Source organism: Bombina bombina, chromosome 6, assembly GCF_027579735.1.
Source record: "Bombina bombina isolate aBomBom1 chromosome 6, aBomBom1.pri, whole genome shotgun sequence".
NCBI lineage: Eukaryota > Metazoa > Chordata > Amphibia > Anura > Bombinatoridae > Bombina > Bombina bombina.
Genome location: NC_069504.1, coordinates 669,472,518 through 669,497,619, shown reverse-complemented (window position 1 = coordinate 669,497,619; position 25,102 = coordinate 669,472,518).

The window sequence follows — 25,102 nt, the reverse complement described above, 5'->3', positions numbered from 1 at the left end:
CCGGATCGAAGACTTTTCTTCAGCGCCGCCTGGATGATGACTTCATCGGATGGAAGATTTCTTCAGCGCCGCTTGGAGGATTAACTTCTTCCGTTCCGGATGTCCTCTTCAGTTCCATCGGTGGCTCGGCTGAGTGAAGACAACTAAAGGTAGGATGATCTTCAGGGGATTAGTGTTAGGTTTTTGTAAGGGGGGTTTGGGTTAGATTAGGGGTATGTGGGTGGTGGGTTTTAATGTTGGGGGGGGGTTGTATTTTTCTTTTACAGGAAAAAGAGCTGTTTTCTTTGGGGCATGCCCCCACAAATGGCCCTTTTAAGGGCTGGTAAGGTAAAAGAGCTTTGAAATGTATTTATGTAATTGTATTTAATTGTAGTTATTTGTAGGTAGTTTATTTAATTAATTTAATGATAGTGTAGTATTAGGTTTAATTGTAACTTAAGTTAGGATTTATTTTACAGGTAATTTTGTATTTCTTTTAGCTAGGTAGTTATTAAATAGTTAATAACTATTTAATAACTATTCTAACTAGCTAAAATAAATACAAAGTTACCTGTAAAATAAATATAAATCCTAAGATAGCTATAATATAATTATTAATTATATTGTAGCTATATTAGGGTTTATTTTACAGGTAAGTATTTATTTTTAAATAGGAATAATTTATTAAAGTATAGTGTAGTGTTAGGTGTAATTGTAACTTAGGTTAGGATTTATTTAACAGGTACATTTCTCTTTATTTTAGCTAGGTAAGCTATTAAATAGTTAATAACTATTTAATAGCTATTGTACCTGGTTAAAATAAATTGAAAGTTGCCTGTAAAATACAAATAAATCTTATTATTTATATTGTAGCTATATTAGGGTTTATTTTAAAGATAAGTATTTAGTTTTAAATAGGATTCATTTAGTTAATAAGAGTTAATTTATTTAGATTTATTTAATTAATATTTAAGTTAGGGGGGCGTTAGGGTTAGGGTTAGACTTAGGTTTAGGGGTTAATAATTTTATTACAGTGGCGGCGGTGTAGTGGGGGGCAGATTAGGGGTTAATAAATGTATTATAGGTGGCGACGGTGTAGGGGGGGCAGATTAGGGGTTATTAAATTTATTATAGGTGGCGACGGTGTAGGGGGGGCAGGATAGGGGTTAATAGGTTTAATATAGGTTGCGGCGGGTTCAGGGAGCAGCGGTTTAGGGGTTAAACTATTTATTTAGTTGGGGAGAGGTGCGGGATCAGCAGGGTAGGGGTTAATAATTTTATAATATAGGGCGACGGTGTAGGGGGGGCAGGATAGGGGTTACTAGGTATACTGTAGGTGGCAGCGGTGTCCGGGAGCGGCGGTTTAGGGGTTAATACATTTATCAGAGTTGCGAGAGGGTCTAGGAGCGGCGGTTTAGGGGTTAATAACTTTATTGAGTTGCGGGGGCTCCGGGGGCGCCGGTATAGGGATAGAACAGTGTAGTTTAGTGTGAGTGCTTAGTGACAGGCTAGCAATAAAGCTGGGAAAAAGCCGAAGGGCAGCGAGATCGGATGAGTGATAACTGTCACAGTCCGCTGCTCATCGCCCCGCGGCTTTTTGACAGCTTTATTTGATAACTTAGGCGTACTTTTTCAGGTCCGCTGCGGCGATGTGAGGCGAGCTTAGGCGGGCGTATTGGGCCGGCGAAGCCAGAAAAGTAGACGGCTTGATAACTACCCCCCATAGAGACAAAATTCCCTAAATGGCTGTAGGGATTACTTATGTCCAATTCAAAGCAAGAGTCCTTTAGATTAAATGTCCTTTCCTGAGAGATTGTACAGAGGGGCTGTTGAAGTATCTTTTTTTCCTTGACCTACGGTGGATCTTTGCGGAAGGGGTGTCCATTCTGAAGCCAAAACTTGGAGTTGGCGGGGCTGTTCTGGTTCACCTTGAGTGGTTGCAGTCCTCCTCAGGTCCCATTTTTTGAGAAGGTCCATGCCATCATTGATGTTAAAGATGGTATGCAGCATCCCATTTCTATTGACAATGAGCTTGGTAGAGTATCCCCAGCGATACTTCACATTATGTTGTCGCAGAACCTGTGTAAATGGGGTGAAGGACAGGTCTGGGAACACTGAGATGGACTTACATTTTTCCGGCAAAGTTGGTTTATTAGCTAGTTCTCTAAGGATCTTGTCTTTATGTTTGAAAAAGTGGATCCTAGCTAGGACATCTCTGGGTTTGTATGCTGATATGTTCCGGGTCTTGGTGTGCAATGGACCCTGTCTAGGAGAAAACTTGGTGCATCCAAATCTGTAAGGAATTGCATACAAAAGTCACTGATAAACTTATCTAGGTCTGTCGTAGGGATCTCCTCAGACACTCCTCTGAACCTTAGGTTGTTTTTTTTTTATCTATCTTCCAGGTCAGAGAGTTTCAATTCTAAATCTGAGATCTGGATAGCCAGATTCTGAGAATAGGACAGTAAGTGCTCCTGATCAACAGCAAGATCCTCCTGTTTCCTGTCTAGTGCCTATGTTCTTTCTCCAATTGCTGCTATATCTCTGTGTAATTCTGCTGCAGATCCCTTAATGGCTTTAGTGAGGGAGTCTTGAAGGCTGATCATTCGTTGACAGACGGTATCCACATGTTCAGTGGCGGAGCTTCGCTAGTGCTGGCTCTAGAAATAGTGTCAGTCTCTAGATCCTCTATAGATAGAGCCCCTTCAGGAGAGGAGTCGTAATCGTCTCTGGAGGAATGTTTAAAGTGATCGGCCACAGTCCTATTACTACATAGCTGAAATTCTTTAGGTTTTCTTTTGTTACAAGTTTTAAAATGTTTAGGTATTGGTAATTCTAGATTTCTCTCCAGGTTCATATTTTCTATTGAATTTAGGTGTTCACAGATCCTATCTTTTACGGGCCTTTCTGACTCTCCAATGTACTGTTTCAAACACAAACATTCTATTAAATAGATTATATTGGAGTCTGAACATCTATAGATGTCATTCATTTTAAATTCTTTACCTGTTATAGTAGACCGAAAAGATTTCTTTTTGGAAGCATGCTTGCAAGACTTGCACTTTAAGCAAGGATAGAACCCTAGAACTTCTTTTCCCCATGGTGTTTTCACTTTATTGAACATGCCCTTATTTTATCCATATCTGTTGGAGCCAGCATAGTTTTTAAATTCTTGCTCCTCTAATAGACAATTTGTGGATAGTTTTTACGATCTTTGAAAGATTTTATTTTTGTAGAATAGTGTTGTGGTTAATACAAAACTATATAGTAAGCAGTTTGAATATTTGTATAGCGCCGTCAAATTCCGTAGCGCTGGAAATGTTATAGGAGTGTAAATATCACTCATAAATTTAACATGTGATATGTATGTCCCTTTAAACAAAAGGTATCTCTTTAATAGACACTGCTTATAAGGCGTGCAATTGCAATGAATCTTGAGTTTGAAAAAGGAATTTAAAATGCGCTGCTCAGTGTATCTTTGGCTTCCACATAGGAGCACACACCTTCTGTGATCAGTACACCTGCTACAAGCAGCTCATCGGTTTGGTGTGGCAAATGGCTGATACTAGCCTCTAAATTTGGGTCTGTTTTTGTATCAAACAATCGGACCACAAGTAAAGCCCCCTAGCCTACGTGTCTGAATTGAAGCAGAGACAATTTTTAAAGCTCATAGAGTTGAATTTTATTATTCTGCAGTGACTAAACTGGTATCCTGCTCTGAAACTACATCCGAATCATCGATCTGTGGCGAACAACGCAAACCTATATGTGAGTATGGATATACTCTTAAGCTATACTGCTGTTGGTATTGCGTTAAGGAAATCCTCTTTCCCATTAACAGAACCCGGTGGCGGTAATCTGAGGGAGTTCAACACACCAAAGATGCTCCGAATTTGGTTGTTTCATTTGACTGAACATTTTTCTTAGACACAAACTGCTCTGTTTACGGAAGATACCTTTCGTTCGTAAGATCTAACCAAGGAAACTATTGAGAACTTTGTTTGTCCTTAATTTTTGCAATATGATTTAGCACACACTGCTGTAGAAATTAGTACGGTTGTATTTTATCTCTTTTTTATATTATTTTAGTATTTTAATGCGGCCACATATATGTGTAAATTTCACACAAAAAATGTTCACCAAAATAATGTTTTCCTTTAAAATCGAATCGATTTTCTAAAATTAATAGTTCAATTAAACCCACATTGATATCTTCCCTTAGTAAGGTATAATTAACCCATAACTAGATTTATACACATCCTAATTTATATCACAAGATTTTAATAAAAATTATACCTTTACCTAGGTATTAAAATCACTTTATTCTTCACCAGACACATGTAAATTATATTTTAATCCACCTTTAGCACTCTTTTGCGCAATCAATTATCATTTGTTTTGGATGAATGTATCCACCAATCAGCAAGAACAACCTAGGTTGTTCACCAAAAATGGGCCGGCACCTAAACTTACATTCTTGCATTTCAAATAAAGATACCAAGAGAATGAAACAAATTTGATAATAGGAGTAAATTAGAAAGTTGCTTAAAATTGCATGCTCTATCGGAATCACAAAAGAAAACATTTGGGTTCAGTGTCCCTTTAAGAAACTACAAAAAGATCTCAGAGTTCAAGACATTTGGAGAATCATGCATCCAGATGTTAGGGAATATTTGTGCCTCTCCAAATCTACCTAATCTCTATCTAGACTAGATCTTTTCCTGGTCGGATCATATGGTCAACCAGGTTTAGGAAGCTAGAATTGATCAAATCACAATCTCAGATCATGCCCCCATTATTATTGCATTAAATATAACTCCCCCAAAACAACTTGGCTCTTTTTTCTTCCCCAAATATCTTCTAAACAATCCTAAATTTATACATTTCATGAAAGGCAAATGGATAGAGTTTTAATAATAACTACCTTAATAAAACGAATATTTATTCAAATACAGCAAAAGCGGTACTTAGGGGGGAGATCACTGCCTTTATAATTAACATGAAGAAAACAAACAATTAAAACGACAAGTAACCAAAGCATTAATAAATGCATATTGGAGATATTTGAGGAATAGATCCAAGCCCAACTGGGAAAAATATATCCTAGTGAAACAGAACTGAGACAACTTTTTTACACAAAATTAAATTAAAGAAAACATGAAGGCCTGTAGTAAATTCTACAGATTCGGTAATAGATCTGGCAGGTTCCTGGCACAATTAGTTAATAATCAGAAAAAAACTGTTTATTTCCAAAGTAAAAGGCAGGGACAATATTGTAACTAATTTTAAAGATATACAAGAAGCATTTTATGAATAATTCTCAAATCTATATACATCCTACCCAGTAGATGAGGAAAAGAAAGACCAATTTTGGGAATCAATTAATGTTCCAAAAATAGACACTACTCAAATAAATAAACTCAATGAGGCTATCTTGGAAGAAGAAGTAGCTCAAACAATTAGAAATATTTCTAAAAATAAAGCTGCTGGTCCTGACGGATTATCCTCAGAATTCTACAAAATCTTGATAAATGAAACTACCCCTATACTAACACTACTCTTGAACAAATTCTTGAATGGACAACTTATACCTTCTGTAGATTTTAATGAATCTACAATAATTGTTATCCGAAAGCCAGGGAAAGATCCACACTTACTAGAATCGTACAGACCAATTTTACTCCTAAACATTGATTAGAAAATAGCTACAAGTATTATAGCAAAAAGACTACATACAATTCTGAGGGAAATAATCCACCGGGACTAAACAGGCTTTATAAAAGGTCACTCATCTAACATAAACCTAAGGAAATTGTGTAATATCTCTAGATGCGTACAAAGCCTTTGATCCAATTGTATGGGACCATATATTTACAGCACTAACTAAATTTGGTTTCTCTGGAAACTATTACAATATGATAGAATTATTATATAGGAAGTCCCAGGCAGCGATAGTCATAAATAATCATAAAACAGGATATTTTCCATTATTGAGAGGAACTCGCCAAGCCTGTCCTCTCTCCCCATTGATCTTTAATTTAGCCCTAAAACCACTACTGATTGCTTTAAGATTAAATATTTGAATAGTAATCTATTGTAAAGAGATTAAAGTTGCAGTGTATGCTGATTAATTATCTTTACCAGACAATCAAAAGTACATTTTAAACTTATTTGTCAAACTGTTGAAATGTTCGACTCATTTTTGGGCTATAAAATTAACACAAACAAGTCAGAAGTTTTATGAATTCATAAGAGACAGGATTCAGAAACCCAAATCTTTAAAGAAGTAAAGCATTCATTAATCTATTTAGTGCTTTAGTTCTCTGCGGACCCAGCAGAGATATACTCCTTAAATATAAAGGAAGCTGTTAGGATATTCACCAAAAAACTTAAACACTGGGAATCACTTCACCTTTCTCTTTATGGTAAAATAAATCTATTAAAAATGATAGCACTATCGTGATTATTGTATATCTTCCAAAATATCCCACTGCTAATCAAAAAAGATGAAATGAACAAAATTAATTCATCTATCAAAATGTACTTATGGGGGAATAAGAAAGTAAGATTAAGCCATAAAAATGAATGCTCCAAAAAAAACACCTGGGATTGGCTCTACCAAACATTCTGCTATATAACTTGGTGGCAGTGGGGAAAATTGCCCTATATTGGCTAATGGGTATAGGACATTTTACCATACTAGATATTGAATCTCAACTAGTCAAACCTTTATATCTTAAAAATATTGTCCATCTAGAGATTAAAGAGCTTTCCTTGTACGTTTAGAGAATACGTTTTCCGAAGGACCCAATAATAGCATGTTATAGGATCTGTAAAAAACTAAATTTAAAGTTTGCAGTCTCTCATTTCCTTACTATTAAAGGAAACCAGTATTTTCAATTACGGCGTCAATCTAATGTGTGTTCGATATGGAAAGACCATGGCCTAGTTAATATGGTTCAATTGGTAAACAGGGACCAGGAAACACCTAAGGTTTTAGATTTTGTAACTACCAAAACTCAATTTCGGCTTAAGAAGGAACATTATTACGCTTATCTACAAGTAAGAGACTATTGACAGAGACATATAAGATAATATGGGAAATCGTGGGACTACCCTCCACTCTCACCAGTATTCAATGCATACAAAAGAGGTAAATTCTCCATCTCTTTACTATATAATATTATAAACAATATAGACTATGAGAAACAACTGGAGAGGATTACAGTAAAATGGAAAGACACGCAATTCCCTAATCTGTCAGTACAGACAGTTCTTAGAAGTATAGAAAGATTATGGAAAGCCTAACTCTCAATGTCAATGCGCGAACAACATGTTGAAATAATATGGATGACATATTACGCCAGAAATGGTGTCTCAATGGGGGAATAGTTAAAACGGACACAAGTGTGAGAAATGTAGGCTGAATAAAGCAAAATTAATACACTGCTTATGGTTATGCCCGAAATTACAAAAATATTGGAGAATGCTATCCTATTGGGCCAACAACAGGTGTAATTCCCATGTGACACTCCAAGCAGAACATATTATTTACCTAAACTTTAATAAAAAGGAACTCCCACAGTGTAGGAACGTTTTTACTATGTTAATCTTACTAAGCAGGAACTTGATCCTAAAAGGATGGAAAGGCATACACTCACCATCTCTTAACTCATTAAAAAAATGTGGTACAGAAGCAATTTCTGATAGAAAAAAATGATATCTGGATTAATCTTGAGGTTAATGTTGAAAGGTTTTTCGAGAAATGGAAATTCTGGATTAAAGCACAAGATAGGGATACACAAAAGAAATTCATCTCAAAGTTTGAAAACAATCAATTTATAATGGAGAGTAGGCTGAGAGATGAATGGCTATGGTGAAGTTAAAAGGGGGTGGAGGGGAGGTTAACACAAGTAATTGACTATGGTATGGCTATACTGTTTGTTTGTTTTCCTTTGCTCTGTTTTTCCTTTCTTTTTTTGTTGTTGTTTTTTCTTAGCATTAAGAATGGACTGTAGTGGCAGTAACCTAATTATCTAGACCGCTCAAATATATATGTCATTGAAATATGCTTGGATTCCAGTAGTACTGGCAATATTAGATAGGTCACGAAGGCACACTCTAAATCAAATTATGGTGGTTTTGGATAACCTAAGTATCTTAGAAGTAATGTTTAAAGGGAGCATAAGGATTCCTATATTTTGTGTTATTATATTTTTGTGAGAAGCATGTATAATGCGAGATAATACTATATAATGCTGTAATGCAAATGATATATACAGGCTTCATAATTTAGACTATTCATTTACGTAAGGGGCCCAGGATTCTTCTACAGAATGGAAAAGAAAGAGAATGTGGCTTCCTAAGTTTTTTTTTTTTGTTTTGTTTGTTTTTGTATAACTGTATTTCTCCTTGTTTGACACAAATATTCAATATCAAATCTGTTGTATTATCTCACTATTATTGCTGCTGAAGTCTGTCTATGTACTTTAAAATATTAATAAAAATACTTTTAAAAAAAAGAAGGGAAGGAGAAAAAAAAATGTGTCAGCACACACCAGGATTGGGCAAACCGTATATTTTAAAGCTATAAAACAGTCCACCTCTTTAGGTTTATTCTATATTTATTGTTCACCCTGCAACTATACTATGGATTAAGGAGGATGCTCTGAGGCCCCTAAATGTCACAGGGAACTTAGTTTATTCTATTATGAATCCCGTTATTAGTACTTGATATGGACTATGTTGTTGACATTGTAATTACTGTTGTTTATAGCTTATTTTGGTAAGAAGGTAACCATAAAAGTTCTTCTGCACTATATGAAATGCAGATTATATGTATATGATTTGAGTTCTTAATCTATTTATTTTTTCCCTGTTAAATTGTAACTAGTACCATTTCAATGATTCTGCAAACCTGTTTGTAAAACTAATACAAATTTATTTTTTTTAAAAATAAAAAAAATTGCATGCCCTATCTAAATCATGAAAGTTTAATTTTGACTTGACTGTCCCTTTAAGATTCAAATTTTAGGAAAAGCATACAAAACAAATAACAAAAGCAATTTGCAAAGTTGTGTTCACTATGCATCATTATACCTTTTATGGGTAATTATCTTTTTGGCATTAAATGTCATTACAACTTTGCCCAACAAACAGTACCTTGCCAAAATAACAGTGCATTGAAATAAGACTTAGGTAGCAATGTAATCTCAGCTGTCAAACACTTCTTCTGGATCTAATAAATAAATAAATCACTGAACAAACCTTCCTATATCTAAATCCCCTGATGCCCTATTCTTATCTTTATTGCTTCTTTGATAATACCAGGGTCTGATTAGAGTAAGTAAACTATAGATGATTGATGAAACTTTACCAATTTAGGAAGTTCAACTCATTTCCAAACTCATTCAATCAAAAAATAAAACTACTATCTTTTGTTCTGTTTACATTAGGAAGACAGTATTTTCCATATGGTATAAAATTGCTCGGTTTGCTTAGCTATGAGTGTCAATTTGTTTTTATAATCAGTAAACTGTTTAAAGTTTGGAATTCTGAACAAGCTGTATATACATGTTTGCCTGCACACCTGTATTTATTGATATTTTGAGCCTGGAATCGGCTCTCTGACATGCAAATCCATATGTGGTGATTCGCTGGGAATAAAATGCATATGTATTTTTACAATTATATTAGTTATTTAAATATTGACAAAAGCCTTCATAAAGAACTAGTTGTCCATGTTTTAATCTAAATTCTAGGTTTAAAAGGTCAGTAAGGGACTATTATAAATGAGGTAGTAGATTAGCAAAAATACAGTAGAATTGCATAATTAGCAAGTGCATAATAGAAAGACAATGCAATAGCACTTACTCTGAATTTGAAATAAGCAGTAGATTGTTTTCTGGCAAATTTATTTTTTCTCCCTTTTTCCAGCTCCCTGTATCATGTGACAGACAGCAGCCAATCACAGACTAGTATGTCTATACCCTGTGAGCTTGTGCACATGCTCAGTAGGAGCTGGTGCCCCAGAAAGTGTGAATATAAAAAGACTGTGCAAAATTTGATAATGGAAGTAAATTGTAAAGTGTCTTAAAACTGTATGTTTTACCTGAATAATAAAAGTTTATTTTAACTTGAGTGTCCCTTTAACTGCTGAGTTGTTTTGGAGCTTGTGGATTCTGCTTAAATATTAGCACATTTATTGTTTTGTTGGGGGGGTGTCAGCAGGATATTCAAACTATACCATTATTGTATGTATATATCATGATGTGAGAAATCTACAAGAAAAAGTTTTTAAAAATGCACATTTTGATTAGAACTGTAAAAAAAGTAAACCATAAAGGAACTGAGATTGAGGGGGTTTATACTTTTATGCTTAACCCACACCTAGCTCCCTTCTTCTTCCTGCAGCAGCCCAGCACTTTCAGGTTTCTAAGGCTTGGTGATTCCCCTGGCAATGCCAAACTGCTCTGCTGGCAGTAAAAGCCTCAAGTGCCTAAAAATGTAACCCCATATAGTCCTCGATTACACGTGGAGCGCTATTGATAAAGTAGGGTGCATTATAATATCACAGGTTTGCGCTAAGAATAGGGCACAATCTTATGTAACAAGTGATTTGTAAAATAGTTTTTTCAAACAATAATGTTGGTTAGCATGTGCAAATTTTTTTAACGTGCCCTATAATTTCAATGGGTAGCACAGGCACGATAAAACTACTCATATTGCAAGTGGTGCATTATGTGCTGAAAAGTTTAGCGCCCCTGGAGACCCTAAGTAAAGGGCTAGAATAAAAGTATAACAAACCACAAGTATAATATTTTAAAATAACGTATTTTAAACACACACACATATATACATATATATATGTATATATATAAGGGGTAATAATAGTTAAAGGGATATGGTATATGGCAATGTGATGAACTGGGAAGGGTTCAAATTAGGTTATGTGTGTGTAGATTTGTATGTGTATGTATATATGGGTGTATATATATCAAAATAACAAGAGTATTGCATTGAGCAATGATACTTTTTTATTGGACTAACTATACATTTATAAGTTGACAAACTTTCAGGAGAATGTCCTCCTTTTTCAAGTCTGAAGCAATACTGACCAATTTGATGGAATTGACAGATTATGGGTGTGGTATACTGTTACTTTAAGAAAAGACACTCTGGACCTGGGAGGGAACTCTATGATCAGCAGCCATCTTCTTTATGTTAGTTTTCTCAGTTAGTTCAGTTAGTGTTGTTGTTTACATCTGAGCTGAATAAAGACCTGCTCTGTGTACCTACTATCATCAAGTAGTGCTTATTCCTATTGCTAAATAGCCACACAAGAAACATGACAATGGGGCATATTTATTCATGCGAGCGGAGATGATACAATGTAGCGTATCATGTCCGCTGCACATCGATACATGCCGACAGCATACGCTGTCAGTATTTATCATTGCACCAGCAGTTCACCAGAACTGCTTGTGCAATACCACCCCCTGCATATTCGGGGGCAATCGGACAAGTTATGGAGCAGCAGTATTTAGACCGATGCTTCCTAACTTCTGTTTCCGGCGAGATAGAAGGCTCGCTGGAAACAAGGGACATCAAGCTCCATTTGGAGCTTGATGATTTGGCCCCTATATCTTAAAACACAGGCTAAAAAGACAGAAGGTGTTACAGAGGTCTGATTGAAGGTGGAGGAGGGGGTGTCGTAAAAATCACAAGGGGGTTAAGGAGACAGAGGCATACAGTGTCCAGTGAAGGATAACAGACAGGGGAAATATATGGTTATACACAGATAATATACTGACATAGAGTTATATATATTTCAACATGGAATCAATATGTATAAAGATGTGAGATTAGGTATACTAGGGAATATAAGATAGTCAAAAAGGAGAAAGGAAAGAAAGGAAAAGGAGAATAATAATAATGACAAAAGTGTGGACATAAGCTTATATAGGCCTATGTCCACACTTTTTGTCATTATTATTATTCCCCTTTTTCTTTCTTTCCTTTCTCCTTTTTTGACTATTTTATATTCCACTATATACCTAATTTCACATCTTTATACATATTGATTCCATGTTGAAATATATATAACTCTATGTCAGTATATGCTCTGTATATAAACAAATAATTCCCCTGTCTGTTATCCTTCACTGGACACTGTAGGCCTCTGTCTCCTTAAAGGAACAGTATACACCCATTTTCATATAACTGCATGTAATAGACACTACTATAAAAAATAAGATGCACAGATACTGATATAAAAATCCAGTATAAAACTTAGACGCTCTCAGTTTAGCTCTGTTGAAAAGATAGCTGGAAAGTCCACTGCAAGTGGGAAATAAGACCTTCCCCCTAGGGTAAGACCTAGGGTAAGCAGTAATCCTAGGGTTTAAGAGGCTTTACTAGCTTGCATAAAGGGCTTACTTTGGTTTTTTTGGGCACTCAGTTTGTATGATTGGATTGGATTGGAGACAAACGTTTTGGTGTTCTGGGAGTAACGGTTTTTATTGATGGGACATTTGCATGAGGGTTCATTTGGCTTATTTGGGGTTGTTATAACCCACATGGCTTTCAGTCAAGGTTTGTTGGTTTTGTGTAGGCCCCAGCCACATCGAGTGTGGTGGGCGGGGCCTATTTTCGCCTCTGTTGCGCATTTAGTTTTACTGTCTAGCAGCAAGCAACTTCTCCTGAGGTCCTGATATTCTCCTGAGGGCCTAATTGAAGCTTTAACATCATTTTATCGTTCCTTAAGGGCAGGTAGGGCCACAGAAGAGCTGTGGCAAGGTGCTAATAGGGGTTTAAACCGGTTTTAGACATTTTTCAATCCGGTTTTGTCAATTGGGGGTTAATTGATTATTTACTTGTGGTGCAATCCCTCTAAAGCTTAGTAGATATACTGTTAAAATTTCAGAAAATTTGAAGCTTGTTTAACCTGTTTTGCAGTTTGTGTATGCCTTTTTTTCTCTTAAAGGCACAGTACCGTTTTTGCAAATTGTGTGTTTTTCATTAAATAAAGTGTTTTCCAAGCTTGCTTGTCTCATTACTAGCCTGTTAAACATGTCTGACACTGAGGAAACTCATTGCTCAATTTGTTTATAAGCCATTGTGGAACCCCCTCTTAGAATGTGTCCCACTTGTACTGATATGTCTATAAATTGCAAACAGCATATTTTGACTTATAAGAGTTTGGCATTGGATGATTCTCAGACAGAAGGAAATCAGGTTTTGCCATCTAGTTCTCCCCAAGTGTCACAGCCAGTAACTCCCGCACAAGCGATGCCAAGTACTTCTAGTGCGTCTAATTCTTTCACCTTGCAAAATATGGCCTCAGTTATGAATACTACCCTCACAGAGGTTTTATCTAAACTGCCAGGGTTGCAAGGGAAGCGCAGTAGCTCTGCGTTAAGAACACATGCTGAGGCTTCTGACGCTTTAGTAGCCGTATCCGATATTCCCTCACAATGTTCTGAAGGAGGGATGAGGGATTTGCTATCTGAGGGAGAGATTTCTGATTCAGGAAGGATATTCCCTCAGACAGATTCAGATATGACGGCATTTAAATTTAAGCTAGAACACCTCCGTTTATTGCTCAGGGAGGTTTTAGCGACTGGATGATTGTGACCCTATTGTAGTTCCATAGAATCTGTGTAAAATGGACAAATATTTAGAGGTTCCTGTTTACACTGATGTTTTTCCAGTCCCTAAGAGGATTTCGGACATTGTTACTAAGGAGTGGGATAGACCAGGTATTCCGTTCGCTCCCCCTCTTGTTTTTAAGAATATGTTTCCCATATCTGACACCATGAGGGACTTATGGCAGACGGTCCCTAAGGTGGAGGGAGCTATTTCTACTCTGGCTAAGCGCACAACTATACCTATTGAAGACAGTTGTGCTTTCGTTGATCCTATGGATAAGAAATCAGAGGGTCTCCTAAAGAAAATTTTTGTTCATCAAGGTTTTCTTCTTCAACCTATAGCGTGCATTGTTCCTGTAACCACTGCAGCTGCCTTCTGGTTTGAGGCTCCAGAAGAGGCTCTTCAGGTGGAAACCCCACTAGATGATATTCTGGACAGAATTAAGGCTCTTAAGCTAGCTAATTCTTTTATTACAGACCCCGATTTATATCTCGCTAAGTTAGCGGCAAAGAATTCAGGTTTTGCCATTTTAGCGCATAGAGCGTTATGGCTTAAGTCCTGGTCGGCTGATGTGTCATCTAAATCTAAGCTTTTGACCATCCCTTTCAAAGGTAAGACCCTATTCGGGCCTGCACTGAAAGAGATCATTTCGTAGTTCCATCCTTCAAGATGGAGACCATTCGGACTATTTTACCAATGATCCAGGAGGGTCAATATATGACCACCGTGGATTTAAAGGATGCGTATCTACACATTCCTATTCACAAAGGTTTGCCTTTCTGGACAAGCATTACCAGTTCGTGGCTCTTCCCTTCGGGTTGGCCACGGCGCCAAGAATCTTCACAAAAGTGAAGATTCGCGGGCCGCGGGGCATTGCAGTGGCGCCTTATCTAGACGACATCCTAATTCAAGCGTCGACTTTCCAACTAGCCAAGTCTCACACAGACTTAGTGTTGGCCTTTCTAAGATCTCATGGGTGGAAGGTGAACGTGAAAAAGAGTTCTCTTATTCCTCTCACAAGAGTTCCATTCCTGGGAACTCTGATAGATTCGGTGGACATGAAAATATTTCTGACGGAGGTCAGGAAATCAAAGATTTTCACCACCTTCCGAGCTCTTCATTCCATTCCTCGGCCGTCAGTGGCTCAGTGTATGGAGGTAATCGGACTTATGGTAGCGGCAATGGACAAAGTTCCGTTTGCTCACTTGCATCTCAGACCACTGCAACTATGCATGCTCAAACAGTGGAATGGGGATTATGCAGATTTATCGCCTCAGGTAAATCTGGATCAAGAGACCAGAGACTCTCTTCTTTGGTGGTTGTCACAGGATCACCTGTCCAGGGGAATGTGTTTCCGCAGGTCAGCATGGGTTATTGTGACGAAGGACGCCAGCCTACTGGGCTGGGGTGCAGTCTGGAATTCCCTGAAAGCACAGGGTTTGTGGACTCAGGAGGAGGCTCTCCTACCGATAAATATTCTGGAATTAAGAGCGATATTCAATGCTCTTCAGGCGTGGCCTCAGCTGGCTTCGGCCGGATTCATCAGGTTTCAGTGGGACAACATCACGAATGTAGCTTATATCAATCATCAGGGGGGAACAAGGAGTTCCTTGGCGATGATGGAAGTTTCCAGGATAATCCGATGGGCAGAGACTCACTCTTGCCATCTATCAGCGATCTATATCCCAGGGGTAGAGAACTGGGAGGCAGATTTTCTAAGTCGTCAGACTTTTCATCCGGAGCAGTGGGAGCTCCATGCGGAGGTGTTTGCTCAACTGGTTCAGCTATGGGGCACACCAGAATTGGATTTGATGGCGTCTTGTCAGAACGCCAAACTTCCTTGTTACGGATCCAGGTCCAGGGATCCTCAGGCAGTACTGATAGATGCTCTAGCAGTACCCTGGTCATTCAACTTGGCTTATGTGTTTCCACCATTTCCTCTCCTTCCCCGTTTGATTGCCAGAATCAAACAGGAGAGAGCTTTAGTGATTTTTATAGCACCTGGGTGGCCACGCAGGACTTGGTATGCAGACCTGGTGGACATGTCATCTCTACCACCATGGACTCTGCCACTGCGACGGGACCTTCTAATTCAAGGTCCGTTCAAGCATCCAAATCTACTTTCTCTGCAACTGACTGCTTGGAGATTCAACAATTGATTTTATCAAAGCAGGGTTTCTCTGAGTCGGTCATAGATACTTTGATTCAGGCTCAAAAGCCTGTCACCAGGAAAATCTATCATAAGATATTGCGTAAATATCTTTTTTGGTGCGAATCCAAAGGCTACTCATGGAGTAAGATCAGGATTCCTAGGATTTTGTCCTTTCTTCAAGAAGGATTGGAAAAAGGATTATCAGCTAGTTCCCTAAGGGGACAGATATCTGCTTTGTCTATCCTATTGCACAAGCGTCTGGCTGATGTCCCAGACGTTCAGGCTTTTTGACAGGCTTTAGTTAGAATCAAGCCTGTGTTTAAACCTGTTACTCTGTCATGGAGTATAAATTTAGTTCTTAATGTTCTTCGGGGGTTCCGTTTGAACCCATGCATTCCATAGATATTAAGCTTCTATCTTGGAAAGTTCTGTTTCTAGTTGCTATCTCTTCAGCTCGAAGAGTTTCTGAACTATCTGCATTACAATGCGACTCGCCTTATCTTGTTTTCCATGCTGATAAGGTGGTTTTGCGTACCAAACCTGGGTTCCTCCCTAAGGTTGTTTCTAACAGGAATATCAATCAGAAATTGTTGTTCCTTCTCTGTGTCCTAATCCTTCTTCTAAGAAGGAACGGCCTTTGCAAAACTTGAACGTGGTTCGTGCCTTAAAGTTTTATTTGCAGGCAACCAAAGATTTTCGCCAATCATCTTCTTTGTTTGTTGTCTATGCTGGAAAGCGTAGAGGTCAAAAGGCTACGGCTACCTCTCTTTCCTTTTGGCTGAAAAGCATCATCTATTTGGCTTATGAGACTGCTGGATAGCAGCCTTCTGACAGAATTACAGCTCACTCCACTAGAGCGGTGGCTTCCACATGGGCTTTTAAACATGATGCTTCTGTTGAACAGATTTGTAAGGCTGCGACTTGGTCTTCGCTTCATACCTTTTCCAAATTTTACAAATTTGATACTTTTGCTTCTTCGGAAGCTATTTTTTGGGTGAAAGGTTTTGCAAGCAGTGGTGCCTTCCGTTTAGGTTCCTGTCTTGTCCCTCCCTTCATCCGTGTCCTAAAGCTTTGGTATTGGTATCCCACAAGTTTGGATGAATCCGTGGACTTGGTACATCTTGCAAAAGAAAACAAAATTTATGCTTACCTGATAAATTTCTTTCTTTTGCGATGTACCGAGTCCATGGCCCGCCCTGGCTATTCAAGACAGATAGTATTTTTTTATGTAGACTTCAGTCACCTCTGCACCTTATAGTTTCTCCTTTTCTTCCTTGGCCTTCGGTCGAATGACTGGTGGGTGGAGTTAAGGGAGGAGCTATATAGACAGCTCTGCTGTGGTGCTCTCTTTGCTACTTCCTGTCAGGAAGGACAATATCCCACAAGTTAGGATGAATCCATGGACTCGGTACATCGCAAAAGAAAGAAATTTATCAGGTAAGCATAAATTTTGTTTTATATATATATATATATATATATATATAGTAAAGCAAAGAAAAAGTCCGGACAGGGAGCTCAAAGCAAAAGTGAAAATTTATTGGCACTATATAAAAGCTTCTAAGATATATTTATCAGACAAATGGCTATAATAAACAGCAAGAAAGGGGCTTGGGTGGGCGTCTGACGCATTTCAGCTCCTTTAGAGCCTTAATCATAGACAGAATACTGCCCTAATGCCCTATTCAAAGTGATATAGACTATGCTATCTTGCTATTGGATGACCTGACCTACCTGTGTTACTTGTGGGTGTATACCTATTAAGGAAAACTGCCTATGTGTGGCTGAATACCTTGTGATATAAGAATATAATACTCTAGATAATTGTTTATTTATTGTGTTAAATCATGTATATATTTATATCTTTACTGCTGTGAGAGTGTAATTCCCTGAAACATATTTTTATAGTTTTATTACTCAATTTGTATGTTAGTAATCTTGTTAGTGCCCTATTCACCAATGGACATAAAGTCTCATTAGTTGACAACTGAAAAGAAGAAAAGTAGTAACGTTTCAGCTAGTTAGATAGTTAAGTTACCTACTACTTACTTCTAAGCTGATCGCATTATATGCTGAATGTATGCCAAATTTTACTTGTGGTCATACTTATTAACAGCTTATTATAGAGGTAACTATATTCTACTGTCACTAATTCAAAATGAATGAATACGGGCTTTGTTGTCCTCAATATATATTAAGATGTTTAAATATTAAAGTAACATGAAAGTGGGTTTGTGGTAGCCTCAAAATGAAGTTAAGTTGGTCAACAAGAGGGCATGTAACCAATCACAACAACACTCTTAATATTGGATTAATCCTTATATCTATATTAACTGTGTATCTTTACAAAACTAAATGTTGTTGTATAGCAGTTGGATAGTGCCCTCATGTTGATCAACTTTGTTTGCTTAGTCGAACAAATGTAAAAGTAAATTGGAGAGAAAAGAAACAGTATTTGTTTACTTACATAAAAAATAATAATAAGTATTTACATTGGTATGTTGTAGTACTTATGTACAAAACCAGACTTTTTTTTATCATTTACTTATTTAGATACTGCACTTTTTGAAAACACAATGTAATGTATTTAGAAGCAGATGAGGGACAATCAATTACCAATGATTGATTAGGTCCGTCTCAATGTTTAGGCCAGTTGGTTGCCGACTACCTAGGGTGAAGATCCAGAACACTTCTTTGGCAAGGAGGTCCTTCAATCTATCTCCACCTCTTGGCTTCCTTTTTATCTGGTCGATCACAGTCCAGGTGAATGTGCTTATATCCTTATTGTGCTCATCCACAAAGTGTTTAGAGGCTCCTGTTGGTGTTATCCCCCTTTCAATGTCATTGAGGTGGGCACGGATCCTCTCCCTGGCTTCCCGGGAGGTACATCCTATGTATTGCTTCTTGCAAACACTGCATGTAATCATGTAGATCACAAAGGTCGATCTACAGTTAGTGCATTGTGATAGTGAGTACACTTTTTGTGTGGCCAGGGATTGAAAAAATTTCCCGTGATGACAAAGCCGCAGGCCTTGCAGGTACTGTTGCCACATTTATAGTGTCCCTTCTGTGAAAGCCAGGTACTTTGTGGTTTTGGTTTTTTGAGCATTGATGGCGAAACTTGATTGCCGATGGTTATATTTCGTCTTGCTACACAAAAGCAACCGTCTTTGATGTCATCCTTAAGAAGATCATCTCCCAACAGAATTGGCAAATTTTTGCGCAATATTTTGCAGATTGAATAGTACTGCGGACTATAAGTAGTCACAAAGGTGGGCTTTTTTCTAGCTTCCTTTGTTACTTTTTGGTCTCAAGCAAGGAATTCCTGTCGAGATGTTTGACATCCTCGAGTGCTTTGTGCACCACATTGATGTCGTAACCTCGCTCCGACAATCTCTGAATTAGTTTTTCACTTTCTGCCAAAAAGCCATCATCCTCTGAGCAGTTACGCCGAATTCGCAAGAATTGTCCTTTGGCTATTCCATATATATATATACATACAGTATATATTTGTACATATGAATGTGTATGTGTGCTCACACATACATATACATATATATATAAATACCGATACACATACATACACACATACAAATCTGGACACAAATATATACACCTTTGAGCCTTTCCCAGTCCAACACCTTGCTATTTACCATATCCCTTTAACTCAGTGTTTTAACTTTTTTTGAAAAAAAAAATTAATCCTTTGTTGAGCTTTTTTGTACAGGCAGAGCTACTCCCCCCCCCCCCCCTTTATATATTAACCATAAAAAATGTGCAATCATAGCTAATTAAATGAGTTTAAACTACTCAATGAGATTTACATTGGGGGATGGGAAAAACTGATTTTTTTTGGGGGGGGGGGGATTTGCAGGGAATACATTGAAGGACCTTTCAGCATTGAAGAGGGTTTTTTTATGGAAAAATGTGATATGCATCAAAACCACTTATCACTGAAGACTGAGCATGATTAAACTTTCCCCCACTCCTGCCAAACAAAATCCTACTCAGGCAGATCTCTTGAAGTGACAGCGGTTTAGTGTTTTGATTTAGGGTGTACTGGGGGTCTTTTGAAGACTGTCTCCCATAATTTCTTTGCCCCCTCGACCTGTGATCAGTTTAAGAGTTTGACTGGGACTTCCAAAACCCCCCTCCTCCTTTCCCAGTATAATCCCACAGAGATGTGAGAGAAAATTGCTTCAGAACTCTTTGGTTAAATTTATTTTCCATGCTTGAAGTGGCCCAAAACTATGTCTAATAAATAAGCCTGCTGTGTGATTTACGACTGCTTGGGTCTGATTTAGAGGCAGAGGGGGAATATATTCTGCCTTTGGGAGTTCTGAGATCTGACTTGTAAGTGAGACCAGATGTTTTTTCTTCTCCTGGAAAAAAAGGGGGAAAGTGAAGGGAGTTTGAGAAAGGAAGAGAATGAGCAAAAAAAACGGAGAGAGAAAGAAATGAATAAAAAATGACAACTAAAATAGTAAAAAAAAATGTGACAAATTAAATAATATAGATAATGGAAATGGGAATAAGTATTACATGACATTTTAACATTCCGATATTTATGTATATATAGGCAAAAAGGAAGCAAAGAATATAAATTACAACTAGACAGAATGGATAATGAAAAGAAGAAATTAAAGAACAAAATAGTTTTCCCACTTGCAGAATTTAAAGCAATTATATAATGAGTATAAATGATACAATATCCATATTTTGCTCACTCTCTGTCATTTTCCATATCTTAGTCTTAAACAGTCTCTTAATATTCCTTATACCCTCTCTTTGTTTCTCTCTATCTCTCTTCTCTCTCTCCCTCTCTATTTCTGCTGCAAGCAGGTCTGTTTGATAAATATGATACTTAGAAATATTCCTCCCTCTAGACAGCAAAGCCTTGCAGTAAAAATGATATAATCTTTCACCAGACTCCTCTGAATCAAGGTTGAAATGGAGTCTGGGACTCTGCAAGACAGGGCCACAGAAATGTTTAACCCATGCCTTTCTAGAAATATGGGGCCGATTTATGTAAGTGTGAGCAGACATGATACGATAAATGCCGACAGCATACGCTGTAGGCATTTATCATTGCACACATAAGCAGTTCTTGTGAACTGCTTGTGCAATGCCGCCCCCCTGCAGATTTCTGGCCAATCGTCCGCTAGCAGGGGGTGTCAATAAGCCAGAAGTCTTTAGACCGCTGCTTTATAACTGCTGTTTCCGGTAAGCCTGAAGGCTCTCACAGAAACAGGAGCACAAGCTCTATTCGGAGCTTGATAATTCGGCCCCTATGAATTAGATTGTGACAGCCTTAGTTGTTTATTTAGCAAAAAATCTGCTGCCCCCAAATCCCCTTCTCCAATCAATATTAGCCTATAACTTTCTCATAATAGGAGGTAAAGGATGCATAAAGGGGTTATGGCTGCAACTAGAAAATCAGAAATCAATTACTTGAAATAAAATTAGTAAACAAAATATGATTATTTTATTTTATTATAGTATAGGAGTAGGAAGGCATCATGCCATAGAACCTCCCCTTAAAATGTACCACCCCCCCCCCCCCCCCCACACACACACACACACACACTAAATGCTGCTGCTCCTGCTCCAGCCCTAGGTTTTATTGGCTTAGGCTAAAGTAAGCCCTAGGGCAACCAAAATACTCCTAGTGTGAGAATCCATACATTGTTTTAACTTTAATTATAGGGCTCAATTTACAGCTCCTCAAACTATAAAATTTTCATTTTCATCAGTACCCATCGTCAAGTTGGTCAATTTAGCGGAAAGAATTAAAACAAACCATGATCATAGCCCTACATTGTTAAGTCCCAAATGTAGCAAGTATAAGTGGTGTGGTAAAGAGAAGAAGATCCAGAAAAAACTAAAAAAAAATAGCAAAGGATCCCTTATGCAAGCACTGGCACTTTTTCTCCTCTTGTATGGTTGCTGATTGCTTAAAAATGTAGAATTGCATAATCAACAAATGCAAAATAAAACAAGTAATGCAATACACTTACTCTGAATTTTAAATGAGTAGTAGATTTTTTTTTCTGAGAAACTTAAACTACAATTTGTTGGATCTGGATATCATGTGACAGCCATGAGCTAATCGGCCAATCACAGAATCATATACATATACACTGTAAAATATTGCACATGCTCAGTAGCAGCTGGAGAATCAGAAGATGTTGAAGTAAATTTTTAAAGTCTCCGAAAACTACATGCTCTATCTGAATCATGAAAGTTTAATTTTGAAAATAAAACAGATTATGGATCATATACATTTCAGATATTTGTCATGGATGTGCCAGATCATAACATTTTGGAAACACTGTTGACAATTACAGGGTTATTCAAACTCAGACCTGGATGCCACAAACAGGATCTGTCTGCTTGAAGACAGAATCATTAATGCTCAGCTATTTTTATATAACAACTGGTATATCGACATGCTAACGTTGGCATTTACTACAGGCTGTGTGCATGGTCTTTCAAGCCGTACATATTTGATAGGCTGAAGTATAGAAGCAGGGAGAATGGTATTATTAATATATATATATATTATCAATAAAACTAACAAGAAGTAAAATGTATTATTAATTTAAAACTGTCAGCCACAATACAGTCTGTCTGCCACACTTAAGTGACACTGATGCAGTTTGACATAGGCACAGATAAAACGCGTTAGTGTGTGGTTTTGGGTATATGTAATACCATTGCTGTGTGAAACAAGGCACTTAAAATGAAACACTGACCGGTTTTGTTGCATTTAGTGCAGTGGATGATGCCAACTGCATGTTACCAGCTAAACAATAATAATCACCTTTTAAGACAGAAAAGCAGATAGATTAGATAGATAGATAGATAGATAGATAGAGAGACAGACAGATGATAGATAGATAGATAGATAGATAGATGGTAGATAAAAAGATAGATAGATAGATGATAGATAGAGAAATAGATATATTTATAGATGGATAGTTAGATAATAAATAGATAGATGATAAATAGATAGATAGATAGATAGATAGATAGATAGATAGACAGACAGGCAGACAGATAGATGATAGATAGATAGATGATAGATAGATAGATAGATAGATAGATAGAAGATAGATAGATTGATAAATATACAGATAGATAGATAGATATAGACTAATAGATAGATAGATAGATAGATAGATAATAGATAGATAGATAGATAGATAGATAATAGATAGATGATAAATAGATAGATAGATAGATAGATAGATAGATAGATAGATAGATAGATAGGCAGACAGATAGATGATAGATAGATAGATAATAGATAGATAGATAGATAGATAGATAGATAGATTGATAGACAGATAGATAGATATAGACTGATAGATGATAGATAGATAGATAGATAGATAGATAGATAGATAGATAGATAGATAGATAGATGATAGACAGACAGATAGATAGATAGAAAGATAGATAGATAGAGAGAGCCTAAGCATCATGGGAAGTGCAGTTCTAAAACATCTGGAGAGCCAAGGTTGCTGACCCTCTAGTCTAAAAACATTGCTGCTTTAAAAATACATGAAGGTGATTGGCTGGCATGTTCTGTATGGCTCAGCACAGCACATTTGCATATTTTCTTTGATTATGTACACACTAGACTAGGGCCTCTATTTAACAAAGTGTGGCGGACCTGATCCGACAGTGCGGATCAGGTCCGCCAGACCTCGCTGAATGCGGAGAGCAATACACTCTCCGTATTCAGCATTGCACCAGCAGCTCACAAGAGCTGCTGGTGCAATGCCGCCCCCTGCAGACTCGCGGCCAATGTCTGTCCGCCTGCTGTCCGCGATGTCTGTCCACCTGCTCAGAGCAGGCGGACAGGTTATGGAGCAGCGGTCTTTGTGACCGCTGCTTCATAACTGCTGTTTCTGGCGAGTCTGAAGACTCGCCAGAAACACGGGCCATCGAGCTCCTTTCGGACCTTGCTAGATAGGCCCCATGGGGATGTAAAAAAGGATCCATCATAAAGCCTAAATTTCACACTTTTAATGGTATTGTTTTAATCCCAACAATATGGAGATTTCTCTGTATACATCTAAAGCTGAGTATATCTACCTCCTCCTTATCATTTATATGATGTGTTACTAGAGGTAGTCTTACTTTGTATTGAAAGTCAAGCAATAGCTTTTGCAGCAGAAATATCTAAACTATTACTTGAAGACAGCTTAAAATATTTTAAAAAGAAAAAGTGCGACAGACAGCTGCATTATGGCACTAAACATTTAAATCATTTTTAGCAGGATTTTATCAATGACGCTCTAAAGCAGCTTGCATAAATACATCATTTTGATTATTATTTGAGTTTCAAAAGCATGAAGATTCCATTGAATATAAAGAATACGGTCTTAATTGTTGAAGTTTACTTTTTTGTATTATAAAAAAAAATATATATTTTCTTGCTTAGCATAGAGCAGAGTATCAGACAAGATGTACAGATGCAGGAGTAAAATATTTTTATGACACTATAAAAGTATTTTACTACCACATATATTGTACAGGCTTACACAGTGCCATCTATATAGGACAGATACTGTGCGCTCTCTACTGAGTTATCACTGTCAAATATTTTCTTAGCTAAACTGTAGATTTTAAGATGAAGTTCTGCTTGTATAACCTTTCACAGTTAACTAAAATGAGTAAAAATTAGTGATGTCATTTTGGATAACAACTGATATAACAAATTATGGCCTCCGTTCCAATCAGTTTGAATTTCATACACATTTTTTTACATTCAATTTAAACCAATTTAGGCTCTTCAGTTCCTTTGTTACTATTTATCACTTATTTTCCCATTATTTAGTGAATGACCTCTAAGGGTTAAATTTAGCAAGAAGCGAATGCTACAATCTACCCCCGTAGTTTCAGGTTCCCCTGAGATATAAGTTAAGAAGCAGCAGTCTTAAGACCGCTGCTCCTTAACTCGTCCACCACCTGTGAGATCGGGATGACTCACACACCTGCTAGTGGCCGCGAATGTGCAGGGGGCGGCATTGCACAAGCATTTCCCACGAAATGATTGTGCAATGATAAATGCCGACAGCTTATCCTGTTGGCATTTGTCGATGCTACAGCTGATCATGTCCGCCCAACACATGATAAATCGTCTCCTAAAGATTAACATATGTATTTGTGAGACTGGAGAAGATGGAAAGGCTGAAGGTGACGTTACCTCAATAAGCTAAATTCACTAGAGGCTTCTCTGCTTCATCAACCTCTCTATCCTCACCACCAGTAAAATGTTATTCAATGGAGAAATGAGTAAAACTTAATGAAATG